Consider the following 15,331-nt stretch of genomic DNA (forward strand, 5'->3'; position numbering starts at 1 on the left):
GTTATTGCTTTAAGACAATTCCCTAACCTTATCTGGTGATATTGAGATCACTTAGGGCACTTGTTAAAAATAAGACTCTCAGGCTCTTGCCTTGTAGGTTCTGATTCAGTCTGTGTGACAACGGAACCACCATGTCGGTATGTTTAGCAAGAACCCCAGGTGATTCTAATGATCTGAAAGATTTGAAACTCTGCTCTAATGGCAGAGAATGTGAAGAATGAACTTAATGTTAGGAGACCTACTGCTCTAGCATATGTACACTTTTTGTCTCAGTTCTTACACAATGCCACGTCGATTATTGCAAATTCTGACAATCAGAGTCAAGAAGGACGGCTCAGGCTATTAGTGTGCGGTCAGGAGACAGGATATGTGTGACTCATGAACAGCAGCTGCTTTTTGGTAGGGTAGTCTCTTCAGTGCAGTTCCAGAAGGGCTTTCTCCCAGGAAGCCACACCTATTTTGTACTAAGTCCCTTTAATAATAAAATCGTATCGCAGTACATACTTGGAAAAAGCGGAATTTCCCCCAATAGCTCAATGATGACAGTTGAGATGAAGTTCATCCAACTTTTCTTGGTACTTGTTTACCCACATAATTAGGGAATGATTAAGTTGCAAAAGCATTTAAGGGATTCAACAAACTTTCCAATGATTTATAAGTTACCGCCAAGTGAACAATGCCAAAGACTGTATTACTGCACAGTGCTTTGATCTCTTTGTTACCACTGATACCCAGAACGGACATGTATGTAGTTACAGCTGCCCAGATGTTTCTAATGTGCAGTCAAGGTTGAGAGCCACTGCTCTAAAATATCAACACTTAACACCTCCACCAGTGGCTCTCAAAGTATGGTTCCCAAACGAGCAGCAACGACATCTCTTGAGAGCTAGTTTGAAATGTAAGTTCTCAGGCCCTATTCCAGGCCTACTGACTCAGATACTCTGGAGTTGGGGCCCAGCAATCCCTGTGTTAACATGGCTTCTAGATAATTCTGATATAGGCTTCAGTGAATCCCAGCACCCTGGATCCCTGTCCTTTTGAAAACCATGCCACTCTTCTCATTAAGTGGGGGAGTCTATTCCCCCCCTTTTGAATCTAGGTGAGCCTCATGACTTGGTTTGACCAATAGAAGGTAACCGAAGTGTTGCTGTGCAAGTTTCAGAGTCTAGCCCTCAAGGAGGCTTGAGGCTTCCATTTTGGGAATGTTTCTTCCATAATGTAAGGAAGCTGGTCTGACCCACTGGAGTATGACAAGCCACATGGAGGAAAACTGAAGGGCTCCAGACATGTGCATGAGGCCAGCTTGGACCTTCCAGCCTAGCCCAGATCATCCAGGCAGAGAATACCATCATGCTGCTGGAAAGGTCCATCATGGCCAAGAAGGGCCCACTGAAGGTGGTACAGATGAGGCTGGAGTGCTGGACCCAGAGCCCCAGTGTGGAGCTGCGTGGGGACATCCCACAGTTGAAGCTCCCAAATGTAGTGTTCACCATTAAACGCACCAACCAAAGATAGCCGCGTGGTGAGTCGAGGAGAAATAGCGGAGGAACTAGCCAGTTAACCCACAGGCCTGTGAAAAATAATCAACTGCTATGGCTTAAGTCACTAAGATTTAGCAGCAGAAGGGATCAGATTACAGCTATACAATTTACCCATACACTTTCCCTCAAGGGAGACTGATTAGCCCTTTAAAGAGAAAGACTCTAGAAAAGTTGTGAATTTGGCTGGTACTAACTGCCAGGTGCATCAGACGCACCTAGTATGTGGGGCTGGCTTCAGGGGCATTGCCCTGGGCAGTCACACAGGCCCCGTGCTTACAAGAGCCTCACCTTGTTTTAATACTCTTGCTGTCACCATCTAGAAATTCTTAAAACTTTGAATAAGGAGCCCTACATTTGCATTTTACACTAGGCCCCACACATTCTGTAGCCAGTCCCACCAATATGTAGCTTCCTCACTTACTCCTCACAACACCCTTGGAGTCTGGTTTATCAGCTTCCGTCACATATTTGGGATATGTTGCCATTGAGCAAATAAAAAGGGGGGTTTTGCAGACAGTCTGGTAAGTTGGCAAAGCATTTTCTGGGCATATTAAGAAAAATCCACTTGCAGATATAACCCAGAGTATATCTGAACAACCACAGGACCAGGCAGGGGGAAGGGGAAGGGGGGTCTGGCCTGGGAAGCTAGGCCCCAAGCAGCCGAAACTCACTATTTATAGTGCTGTGGCCTATTCTGGCCTGCTGGGTGGCCCTGAAAATTGCCCTGAGAACTGGGCCTGGGAACTGATGATGGAAATCAGGTACCTTCAATCTGGGGTATCACTGGCATCATGCTGGGCACAAAGGCCTTTCTGATGAGCTCAAGGACATTTTGCAAAACAGGACTTTCTTTGATAGGATTTTCTTTGACAGGGAATAAAAAAAAATTAAGGTGAATCACCAGGAAATTGATCAGGAAATATTAGGGAAGAAAATGCATGGATCAGGCCAAGTCAATAAAGAGCTAACACTTAGGAAGCCCTAATCACGTGCCAGGCACTATGCTAAGCACTTGACTTGCACCATTTCCTTTACACCCTCACATATAACCCTGTGAAGGCAATATTACTATTATCCCCATTTTACAGGAAAGAAAACAGAGGCTTAGGAAAATTAAGTAATTTACTGAAAGTTGCAGGGTTGATGAGCTGGGATTCAAACCCACATCATGGCACTCCAGCTACCAGCTCTGCTTCTCAAATTTCACGTGCACTCACCGGGGCATCTTGTTAAGATATAGGTTCTGATTCGAGAGGTCTGGGGTGGGGCCTAGATTTCCAACCAGTTGTCACATGAAGATGATCCCACTGCTCTATGAATCCCAATTTGAGTAGCAGGGACATAGATATTATAATCGTTTTCCTGCTTCTTTTTTTTTTTTTTTTTTACAGATTTATTTATTCTAGAGAGAGAGGGAGCAAGTAGGGAGAGGGGCAGAGAGACACAAACAGACTCCACACGGAGTGCAGAGCCCCACATGGGTCTTGATCCCAGGACCCTGAGCCGAAGGCAGACGCTTAAGTGGCTGAGCCACCCAGGCGCTCCTCCTGCTTCTATTTCTATCCTCCTACAGTTTGCTCTCTCCAAAGCAGCCTGAGTTATTGTGTTAGTTTCCCTTACTGCATAATAAATGACCCCCCAAAATGTGGTGGCTCACAAGAACAATGAACACTTATCTCACACAGTTTCTGAGGCTCAGAAATCCAGGCGCGGCTGAGCTGGGTGGTTCTAGTTCAAGGTCTTCCATGAGGTTACAGCTCGGATGTTAGCTGAGCCTGTAGTCACCTGAAGGTTTGATTGGCTGGAGGAGTTGCACCTAAGGCTCACTCACACAGCTATGTGCTGGGTCTCCATTTCCCCTATGTGGGCGTCTCTGTAGGGCTGCTCGTGACATGGCAGCTGGCTTCTCCCAGAGTGAACGGTCCAAGACGGACAGAGAGAGACAGAGAGACCAAGGCTGCAGTGTCTTTTAGAACCTTATCTTGGAAGTGGCACACCATTATTTCTGTCATATTCTATTAGTTACACATATCAACCCTGGTATAGCTGTGGGAAGGGACGCCCTGGGAATGTGAATACCAGGAGGTGGGGATCACTGGGGAGTCATCGTGGATGCTGGCCTGATGAAAATTAAGTGAGAGTATGTCTCTCTTCTCAGCTTCATTGATGTTGGGCTTGTCCACGTGACTCGCTTGGGCCAGTGGAATGTGTGGGGAAGTGGCATGTCTCCAGGCTAGGTCTTAAGACTCTTTGTATTTCCCCTCACTGCTTTGATCAGAGCTTTTGATCTCTGCCGTAAAGGAACATGCCCTTGGTAGCTTACTGACCTCAGAAGAATGACAGACCCTAGACAAAACTACACAGAACCCAACAGCCTAGATACAAGTGTAGCGAGATCCAACCTAGAACAGCCGAAACATGGCTGAACTGCAGGCACGTGAGTAGGATATAAATGTATGTTGTAAGCCACTGAGTGTGGGGGTGGTTTGTGAAGCAGCATTACTGGGACAATTGCTAGCTGATACACTTCTCGGCATTATATTACGTATTTATTTGTATCTGTTTATAGTCTATTGCAAGAATGCAAGCTCCATGAGGGCGGAGACATGGTCTTATTCCCTGCAGTATGCCCAACATCTAGACCAATGCCCGTCTGCCACATAACAGGTCCCCAATAAATACAAGTGAATGAATATCAGCGAATGAATTGATCTAATTACAGAGCATGCTTGCTTAACCTTTATGCTATACTGCCTTCAAGTTAGCCTAAAAAATTGCAAAGTATTAAAAAAACAATTGTCTTGAACAGGAGTTGTAGGCAGCATATCCTTTACAAAGAAAATGTGACTCGCACCAAGTTGTCTGCCATTGTCTCTGTGCCAGATGCCAACCCTCTTCACCTGGGCCATTTCAGACGTCATCCAGAAATGACAACCAACCTCTGCCTGAGAACGGAAGTGCTGCTTGAAATGACACCAGCTCACCTGGTTGGGTGGCTGTCCCCAGAGGGAAGCCAGAGAGATGGCTAATGACACACACAAAGGGAGGAAATGTACTCCCCCCCACCCCCCGCCTTCAGCAGCTGCACCAGGAGACACACCTCTCTGGAAAGGAGGAAGAGGAAGTCAAGAAAGCTGTACAGCTGACCAACAACCTAGGGAAGCCAACACTCACAAGAAAGCAGAAGGAAGAAGGCTGGCCCTTAAAGTCACTGATTGTTGGACTTGCTGAGGAAACAGAAATCGATACCAACTCCTAAAGCTTCCCTCCTGCCATCTCAGGGCTCGCTTTGGGTTGGGAGTATTTTGAATGAGAAAGTGCGTGGTCAAATTCCTACCTGCCAGCTACATTGTAGGGTGCTTTCCTTCAAATACACATGCTCAGAATAGATGTACGCGTGCTGATGTGGAAAGCTATCCTCAATGCTAGATGAAAGGTAGGATGCAGGCTGTAGAGTGTGAGCCCAAACTTATAAAAGTAAATATCCCATGTTTATAAAAAACACAATATAACATATATACATACATAAATGTTCATATATACGAAAGAAAAAACATTAAAAAATACATGCCAAACTGTTAATAGTGGTTTCGCCTGGGAAACAGGTTTAGAGGACAGGAATGGAGAGTTCCACATTCAACTTTAAAGTAATACTGAATGTGTTTCTCCAAAATTCATATGGTGAAGCCCTAGCCCACAATGTGATGGTATTAGGGGTTGGTAATTAGGATTAGATGAGGTCACCAGGGTAGGATCCTCAGGATGGGATTAGTACCCTCAAAAGAAGAAATCAGAGAGGGGCTCCTGGGTGGCCCAGTTGGTTAAGTGTCTGCCTTCGGCTCAGGTCATGATCTCAGAGTCACGGGATCAAGCCCCATGTCAGGCTCCCTGCTCCGAGGGTGCTTCTCCCTCTCCCTCTGCTCTTCCTCCTGCTCGTGTTCTCGCTTGCTCACTCTCTCAAATAAATAAACAAAAATCTTAAAAAAAAAAAAGAAGAAGAAGAAATCAGAGAGCTTTTCTTTCTCTCTCTCTCTGCCATGCGTGGACACAGCAAGAAGGAAGCCATCTGCAAGCCAGGAAGGGGGCTCTCGCCAGACACTCTGGCACCTTGATCTTGAGCCTTTCAGCCTCCAGAACTGTAAGAAATAAATGTCTGTTACTTCAGCCACCCAGTCTGTGGCATTCTGTTAGAGTAGCCCAAGCTAAGACATTATTTCTATACAGCTTGGTTTTTGTTTACAATGAATATCTGCTATTTTACAATAAAAATATCAACGAAAGACTTTTTGTCATACAAAGATGGCCATTCCTTTCCATACCCAAGCCAACACGGTGCTCCTTGCAGTATGTGCTGAGGTGGCCAGATGTGGTTGTAAAATGACCTCTTGTTTCATATGGTGTTTGCCCCTGACAAGGGGCCTTCTCTCACTTGCTCTGAGGTGAGGACTGGATGATCAGGAGCTGCCCTGTAATTGTATCCTTGGCGCCATGCCTCGGCTTGCCTTGTCCTTTCAGTTACATCAGTGTTTACTTTTTGCAAATGTGCTGACTTAACCCATCCGGCAGAAGATCATGGTCTCCAGCCATGCCCAGTTCTGCCCACATCCCCACTGTCTTGGAAAGGCATGTGTATCACACTTCTCATCTCCATCTGTCTGTTGGCATTCCAGTTACTCTTATACATCAGGCAATCTTCTAATAGCACACATAAAATCGACAGAGAAAGATTGCTCTTTCCATTTGCTCTTGAAAACCTCTTTCATTGGTTTAGGAAATAGAACCTCTGGTACTTTTCAAACAGGAAAGACACGGAGGGATCATTACATCCATATTTATACCATTCATTCCTGCAGCTAGAGTTCACAGGACACTTTCTCATGGGTTGCCACCAGAAAATATTTTGATCCTTATGATAACCTGGTGAGCTGGACTGGGCAACATTATTATTCGCAACTTGAAGAGAAAGAAATTGAGATTCCAACGGTCGTGATTTGTCCTGGATCATCCAACTGGTAGGTCGCAAAGTGGATTCCAATTCATTGGTAGGTCTTAAACCTGGCTATATGTTAGCATCACCCGGGGGGAGGGTCTTTTAAAAACTGCCCATCCTGTTCTCATCCTGGCCAGGTGAACAAGATCTCAGGGGAATGAGGCCTTGGGTATTAGAATTTAAGAATAAAAGCTTTCCAAGGATGACCCTGATACACGGTGAGGCTTGGAACCATTGCATTCCGTAGGTATAAATAAGCCAGTCTTCTGTTAAACTCACACGTGCTAATTCATCACCAGGATTGAGAACTCCCTCTCATTGGGGTGTTACAGTGGCAGGCTGCTCGACAATAAAAAGGAAGAGGCTACTGATACACACAATCACGTGGAAGAATTTCAAATGCACCAGGTCCAGTGAAGGAAGCCGGACACAAAGGCTATGTATTTTAGGATTCCACTTACCTGACATTCTGGAAAAGGCAAAACCAGAGAAACAGAAACAGATCAGTGAGTGTCAGAGGCTGGTGGTTGGGGGCAGGGGTTAACTACAGAGGGGCAGCCTGAGGGAATTTTGGGGGATGATATAAATGTTTCTATGCCTTGATTATGGGGGTAGTTATACTGTATGCATTTGTCAAAATTAAAAGACTATACAAAGGGTAAATTTTACTGTGTGTAACATATATCTTAATAAACTCGATTAAAACATATGCACACACTTGGGGTGCCTGGATGGCTCAGTCGATTAAGCATCCGACTCTTGAATTCAGCTCCAATCATGATCTCAGGGTCATGAGATCGAGCCCAGCACCAGGCTCTGTGCTGGGCATGGAGCCTGCTTGGGATTCTCTCTGTCCCATTTCCCCTCACCACCACTTTCTTTCTCTCTCACTCTCTTTAAAAAACAAAAACAAACCAAAAAACACATGCACACACAAAATGAGATATTATTACACACCCACTAAAATGGCTAAAATTAAAAAGACTGACCATAACAAGTACAGGTAAGGACATGGAGCAATGGGAACTCTCATACATTTCTAGTAGGAATGCAAAATGGCTTTGTTTTGTTTTGTTTTTAAGAGAGATGGGGTTCTGAGGACAGTCAGACCTGGGCTTAAAACTCTGGCCATACCACTTATCACTGTGTGATGTTGGGCAAGTCAGTTAGGGTTTCTAAGCCTTGGTTGGTTCATCTACACATGAGATAATAGTAGTACATACTGGCTTACTTTATAGCATCAGCATAAAGCATAAAGGAGACAATGCTTGTAAAATGCTTACTTCGGTCCCTGGCACATAGCAAGTAACCAAAAATACTAGATTTTGCTTTTTTTTTTTTTTAAGATTTATTTACTGATTTTGAGAGAGAGAGAGAGAGAGAGAGTGCACGAGCAGGGGGAGGGGCAGAGGGAGGGGGAAAGAATCTCAAGCAGACTCCCCGCTGAGTGGGAAGCCAGATGTGGGGCTTGATCCCAGGACACTGAGATCATGAGCTGAAATCAAGATTCGGCTGTTTAACCGACTGAGCCACCCAGGCACCCCTAGATTTTGCTATTTTTTTTAAAGATTTTTATTAATTTATTTGACAGAGAGAGAGAGAGAATGGGCACGCACATACAAGCAGGGGGACTGGCAGGCAGAGGGAGAGGGAGAAGCAGGCTCCCCGCTGAGCAGGGATCCCAGGACCCTGGGATCATGACCTGAGCCGAAGGCAGATGCTTAACTGACTGAGCCACCCAGGTGTCCCAGATTTTGCTATTTTTAATATTATTATCATTCTTCTTGTTATCGCTGCCTCTGAACTCATCAAGGGACAGATGAGCTCTGTTTGTAAAGTACCCAGCACTGTTCTTGGCAAGCATTAGATTCTCAGTACACGTTTGTCAAATAAAAGTGAACAAATGGAGTCACACATCAATGGAAGGCGTAAGGCCTCTATTTGAGTGGAACTGGCAGAAGGGTTGATGGCAGCCATCCTTGGGAGCATTCCACTTCAAATGCTAGAGGTCTAATATCAGAATCCTCAGCTTAAAATCAAGACCCCTACAATGCTGAGAAGTTCAGGAGTTTTCTTCCACTCAATCACTGGGACTTGTAAAGGTGGCCTTGACCTCCCTAACAGTTTATAAACATTCTCCATGTGTTAGAAAATTGCTCAAAACCAATTTCACCACGTAGGATTCACAAATACCTCCAAGATAGCCCGAAGGAAAGGGCTCTTTGGGATTTGATCTTCTGGTTGGGAAGGTAAGGTGAAACAGACTGAAACTATATCCATGGGCCAGCAAACACCAAGATGATCCCAAAAGAAGATAAATCTTTCCATGTGGAGCTCCACTAGAGGAACCCGGGGCAGAGATTGCTTATCAAATCACGAAGGTCATGACCAGCCCCTCTGAGGCTATTGAGACATGGCTGTGCACCATCAAGAGGAAAACTGGGGGTAATTTGATGCAGTGCCCCATTTTTAGCATTCCTTTTGCACAATACAATGTCTGACTTTTGCCAGCAAAGTCTGCCCACCTGCCAACAGATATCAACACTCAGAAGAGAAATTCCAATCCAAGAAAATCTTTTCTGTCCGATACTCAGATGAACTAAAGATACCCAGTGAGCCTTCGGCTGATGCTGTCCTTTCAAGCCTGCTTGGGGGATCGTAATTTCCCGTAGCACACTTCATTTCTTCACATTATGAGTCTTGGTGCAGAGGTAGTTCACGAAGGGCAATGCTAAAATGAATACACTTTTCCCAAGCGTAATCTCTGGGGGATTAATGAGCACAGCTGTTGAGTTCGAGGATCCTGGGACAAAAGCACCTCCCCACAGAAGTCTCTGTTTAAGCGCCTGTGTAAATCCCAGAGAAGGGCTTTGAAAATGGAACAAAAACAGTTTGTTCTTCTTTGTTTTCAAATGCCCTCATTAGAGAGATCATTTAAGGGATTCAGTTATTCACTAAAATACTTATTATGTACATAGTCTGTGCCAGACAGTGTACTAGGGGCTGGGGATATGGGATGAACAAGTCAAGCAACTTCTATCCTGGAGCTCGCATTCTGGTCAGGGTGACAGGCAATGGACAAACAAACGAGTATCCAATATAATGTCAGGTAATTGGTAAATGATAGGCAGAAAAAAAAGCATAGTAAGAGGCTAGAGAATGATGAGTGGGTGCTGTTTTTGAAAGGGTAAGCAGGAGAGACATTCAAGAAGAATCCTGAATGAAGCAAGAGAAGGTACCATGATTGAGAGTTGCCAAGCATAAAGAACAAACAGCAAGGGCAAAGGCCCTGAGGCAGGAGCATGCTTGGTGTTCCTGAGGAACTACAAGAAGGCCACTAGCTGGCTTTTTAAAAAGATGCCCTGGGGGTGCCTGGCTGACCCAGTTGGCAGAGCATGAAACTCTTGATCTCGGGGTTGCTTGAGTTCAAGCCATATATTGGGTGTAAAGCTTACTTAAAAAAAAAAAAAAAAGATGCACCATGAAGTAAGATGGAACCAGTAATAATAATAAAATGATAACAGTAAGAACAACAACAGCTAATATTTATTGTGGATTTACTATGTGCCTGGCACTGTGCAAGGCCCAAATGTGGACTAACCATCTGATTCCATCTTCATAGATGGGAACCATTAATAGTCCCATTTTACAAGCAGGAAACTGTCATTCAGAAGTTACATAACCCACCCAAAGGCATCAATAAATAGATCTGTCTGCTGGTAGAGTCCATATTATTAACAAGTGGCCATAGGGCATGGTTTACATAGAATAAAACAAGTCTTTCCACTCAGCCACAACTTTCAAGAACAAGAAAGTTAAGGCTAATGATGAGACCTTCAAGTGATCTTTCAAAAACAATTTTTGTTTTTGGTCACGCCTAACATCTCAGCCTGTGCCTGAAGTGGACAAAAATTTCTCTTCCTCTAAGTACAGAGCCTCAACTTGGAGTTTCTGCTTTCTGCAGAAAAATATGGGAGGAACCACAAAACTTTTTCTGTGTATTCTTTGAAGAGTCTTTTCACAGTTGCTTGGTTTTTATCTTGGGCTGTTTTCGTCACCCATTTCCTACCTAACTATATAGGTCATCTCTAAATAGAAAGGAGTGGTTTTTTGGAGGGAAAAATCAAGTTAAATCAAATCAAACACAGTTGAACAACCATCTCTTGCTTTTTCTTTTTTTTTATAAATTGTGGTAAAATATACTTAACATAAAATTTACCGCCTTAACCATTTTTTTTTTAAGATTTTATTTATTTGACAGAGAGAGACACAGCGAGAGAGGCAACACAAGGAGGGGGAGTGGGAGAGGGAGAAACAGGCTTCCCAACAAGCAGGGAGCCCAATGCGGGCTCCATCCCAGGACCCTGAGATCATGACCTGAGCCGAAGTCAGATGCTTAACGACTGAGCCACCCAGGAGCCCCCACTTTTAAGGGTATGGTACAGTGGTATTAAGTCCACTCACATTGTCGTGCAAAATCACCAGCATCCTTCCCCAGGACTCTTCGCATCTTGTAGAACTAAAACTCTGTAACCATTGAACACTAACTCCCCATTTACCCTCTCCCCAGCCCCTGGCAACCACCCTTATACTTTCTATCTTTATGATTCTTACTATTCTAACTACCTCATCTAAATGGACTCATACAGTATTTGTCTTTTCATGACTGGCTTATTTCACTTAGCCTTATCCACGTTGTAGCATATGACAGATTCCTTTCCTTTTTAAGGTGGAATAATATTACATTGCACATATATACCACATTTTCCTTATCCATTTATGTGTCGATGGACACTTGAGGTGCTTCCACGGTTTAGGTCGTGACAATAATGCTATGAACACGGATATACAAATATCTATTCAAGACCCCATTTTCATTCTTTTGGAACTCACACCACTTTTTATTTAGAATCTTCAGAATGCTCTGAAGAGGGAAATGCCAATATTTCTCCCCTGCCTTTTAAACTGCCGGCTGATCCAATGGGTTTTCTCTAGTGAAGTCTAACACATGTGCTGTGAAAGGCTTTCTTTGTTCGTGAAATCAAACCGTACTCCAAATGACTTGTGGTCTGTTATTTCTTGTTAATTAAGACTGTAACAGGAGAGCTATAGGCAAAATAATCAAACTTCCTTGCGACCTAAAATATTTGACCATAAATACCTAGATCTTTTCTAAACACACACACACACACACACCCTTAAAAAGGCTCAGGAATAATAGTCTAATGATGCCAAATTTGAACTAAAGAGGAAAAGGGTACAAAAAGTATCATGGTTGAGGGGCGCCTGGGTGGCTCAGTTGGTTAAGCGACTGCCTTCGGCTCAGGTCATGATCCTGGAGTCCCTGGATCAAGTCCCGCATCGGGCTCCCTGCTCAGCAAGGAGCCTGCTTCTCCCTCTAACCCTCCCCCCCTCTCATGTACTCTCTCTCTCTCATTCTCACTCTCTCAAATAAATAAATAAATCTTAAAAAAAAAAAAGTATCATGGTTGAATGTAGGTTTCCAAGTCTTTATTTAAATAATGTTTTTATTCTTCTGTAAAAACAATATATTCTTTGTAGATAATTTGAAAAATAGAAAAAAGCAGAGGGCAAAAATGTCACCCCTTATCCTATCTCTGAACAACTACAATATTATTTTATATATTTGTTTCTAGTGGACTATCTACATATCCATATATTTTTAAAAATATTTTATTTATTTATTTGACAGAGAGAGACAAAGCAAGAGAGGGAACACAAGCTGGGGGAGTGGGAGAGGGAGAAGCAGGCTTCCCGCGGAGCAGGGAGCCCGATGCGGGGCTCGATCCCAGGACCCTGGGATCATGACCTGAGCCGAAGGCAGACGCTTAACGACTGACCCACCCAGGTGCCCCTACATATCCATATTTTTAACATAATTATAAATAATCTACATAGAAGACATTTTATTCTTTCTTCACCTAATATACTATGGCAATCTCCATCTTGTTACTATGCTCTGTTTATTTTTAGTGTTGACATAATAGTCCATTGAGTAAATGCCCAGTATTTATTTTATAATTACTATGTTATTGAATATTATTTGTTTTACATTTTACTTAATCTAAAATTTGCCGCATGCTTTCAGGAAGAAAACTCTGATTCTGGTAGAGCTTCTAGATTGTATCACAGATACAATCTTCACTTATCCAGCCTCTAGCTATCAGAATAGGTCAAGAGATACCTAGGCCAGTGGGATTAAAAGAAAGATAAAACAAGTGGTCATTCAGTCACCACTTCCCAGGCTTCTTCTAGTCTCAGAGGTCTGCTGTATTGGTAGCAAATGGTACTCCCCAGACAGAGTTGTGCAGTGGACAACCCATACAACTGGACACATGGTTTTACCTGTTTATACACTCCTGCACAGGGTCCATGCAACTCCAACATCCTTAGACATACTTCATGGTCCCAATCTCTTACTTCTTCCTCTCTTCACTCTCCCAACAAGACCTACACCAAGGCACACCTGTATATATTGCTGGTACATGTAAATAGGTCTAGAGGCTAGTCTCCAGCCTCTCTAGAGGGTAATATAGCAATAATTGGCAAAACTCTGAAAAAAGGTGCTTACTTTTTGAGCCATCAATTCCACTTCTAGGAATTAACCTTATATAGAGAATCAGTTAAGTGTTCAAGGACATATGAACAAGGATGTTTTCATAATATGTTTTGTATAGAAGAGAAAACTGGAATGTCTAACGCTGGTTAAATAAATTATGGATCACAGAGCCATTACAATTTGTGAGACAGATCTTTGTGTACTGACAAAAAAGGAGATCCCCAGTTTATCACTAAGGGGGAAAAGCAGGCATAAAACAGTGTTCGCCTCACAATTTTGCTTTAAAAAATTCCTATATGAACAGGAAAAATTCTAGAAGGATGAATACATTAACATTTTTTAAAAAATTTCTATGTATTATCCTTCTTTTCCACAATGGAAATGTATTACTTAAACAATAAAAATAATAGATATGTTTTAAAAATTTTGCTCCTTGGGGTAGGCTTCCCCTCTCCAGCTACGAGCAAGTCGATATAGGACACAGTCTTTCCCTGGGACAAAGTGGAACGGTTTCTCTGCACGAGTGGACCCAGATTTTTATTTTGTGCCAATATCCTCCTTCATGTGCAAGTAATCAAGAGTCTAGAACTTTTTGTCTTGAAAACAATCATTGTTAGGACTCTAGATTGTGACAGAAATCCATCTGGAAGAGACTCACTGGCACCGCTAAATCCAGGTGCTCCACGGCCTTCAAGGCTCAGCCCCCTCCTGGCTCCCAGCTCCCTTGCCTCTGCAGTCACTCTTCTGTCAGGTTCTTTACTCACTGGCAAGATGTTTGCGGACAGCCTGGCCTCCCAGCTACCCCCATGCAAAGCAAGCTGCTCTGTCTCAACATCTCCTGTGAGATCCCAGGATGGTTTCACTAGGTGTGACTGGCCTGATTTAGGTCCCTAGCTCATCCCGAACTAATCCCTGTAGCCAGAGGGATGCGATATTCTAGTGTTCGAGCTGGAAGAGACCCACCTCTACAGCCAGGGGGAGAGGGACTGTCCAACTCTAAACCTGTACTCTTTGTTTATAGCAAGCTGTTTCTCCTCGGGGCGCCTCATCCACCCCAGCTCACTGCACAATAGACATAGGTGTAAGTGCACAGATTCTCATTGTTCTCTGCAGGTGGAAATCGGGATCGCCAGTCTTTTTTTTTTGCGAAGCCACAAAGGGGCTGCTGGTGCAACCTTGCACTGTATTGTTCACCAAATGAACAAAAACAGTAATGATTGATGGGCTTTGTGATTGTCAGCTGTCACGGTGCCTGGAGGGGGCGTTGATCCTGGGAGGAGGGGAGACTGTATGCCACCCTGGAGTCTAGGCTGAGTTAGACAGAATAAAATAAAACAAATGGGCAGAAAGCATAAAACACCAGAAGCTTATTTAGACAGAATCAATATTCAGTGGATTTATCTGGTCTCTGCCTTCTAAATCATTAAAGAAATTTCAATCCTTATGGCCCATGGGAACCTCATTTGAACTTCATAGTTAAAATAGAGAGCAGAGTTTTCTCTATTCATGGTTACCTGTAACATCCAGTGTTTCAGCAGCAGAAAGGCACCATTGATGTGGTAATGCAGCTTATCACCAATCACACTTCAGAGAGTGTTCAGAGGACCAGATTCATTCACAATATCCAAACAGCTTTTTTAAAAAAACATTCAGTTTTGCATGTTGAAACAATCTGGCTTTCTAACCATTCGTTAATCTAGTATTTTGGAAAAAAGGAACAAGACCGTGTCTACTTTAACAGGTGTGTTTAACATCTAGTAATAACTACCAGGAACCTATTTATAAGGCTAATTATAAAGTCAAAGCTACCAAGAATGGTTCACCACACATAGCTTTTCATACCACATGACATTTCTTTTAATGTGGTCGGTTAAAATATATTTTTATGAGATGTCCAGCTAGTTTCATGATAACAAGTGAGGATGTCAGATTTCTGGATTTTAAAACTTCCTGTCACAAGAATATTATTCAGTCTTTCTTTTTTTTTTTTTTAAAGATTTTATTTATTTATTTGACAGAGAGAGACACAGCGAGAGAGGGAACACAAGCAGGGGGAGTGGGAGAGGGAGAAGCAGGCTTCCTGCTTAGCAGGGAGCTCGACACGGGGCTCGATCCCAGGACCCTGGGATCATGACCTGAGCCGAAGGCAGACGCTTAACGACTGAGCCACCCAGGCGCCCCTAAAAGAGGGAACACAAGCAGGAGGAGTGGAAAAGGGAG

Source organism: Leptonychotes weddellii, chromosome 5, assembly GCF_054177405.1.
Source record: "Leptonychotes weddellii isolate Sample4059 chromosome 5, ASM5417740v2, whole genome shotgun sequence".
NCBI lineage: Eukaryota > Metazoa > Chordata > Mammalia > Carnivora > Phocidae > Leptonychotes > Leptonychotes weddellii.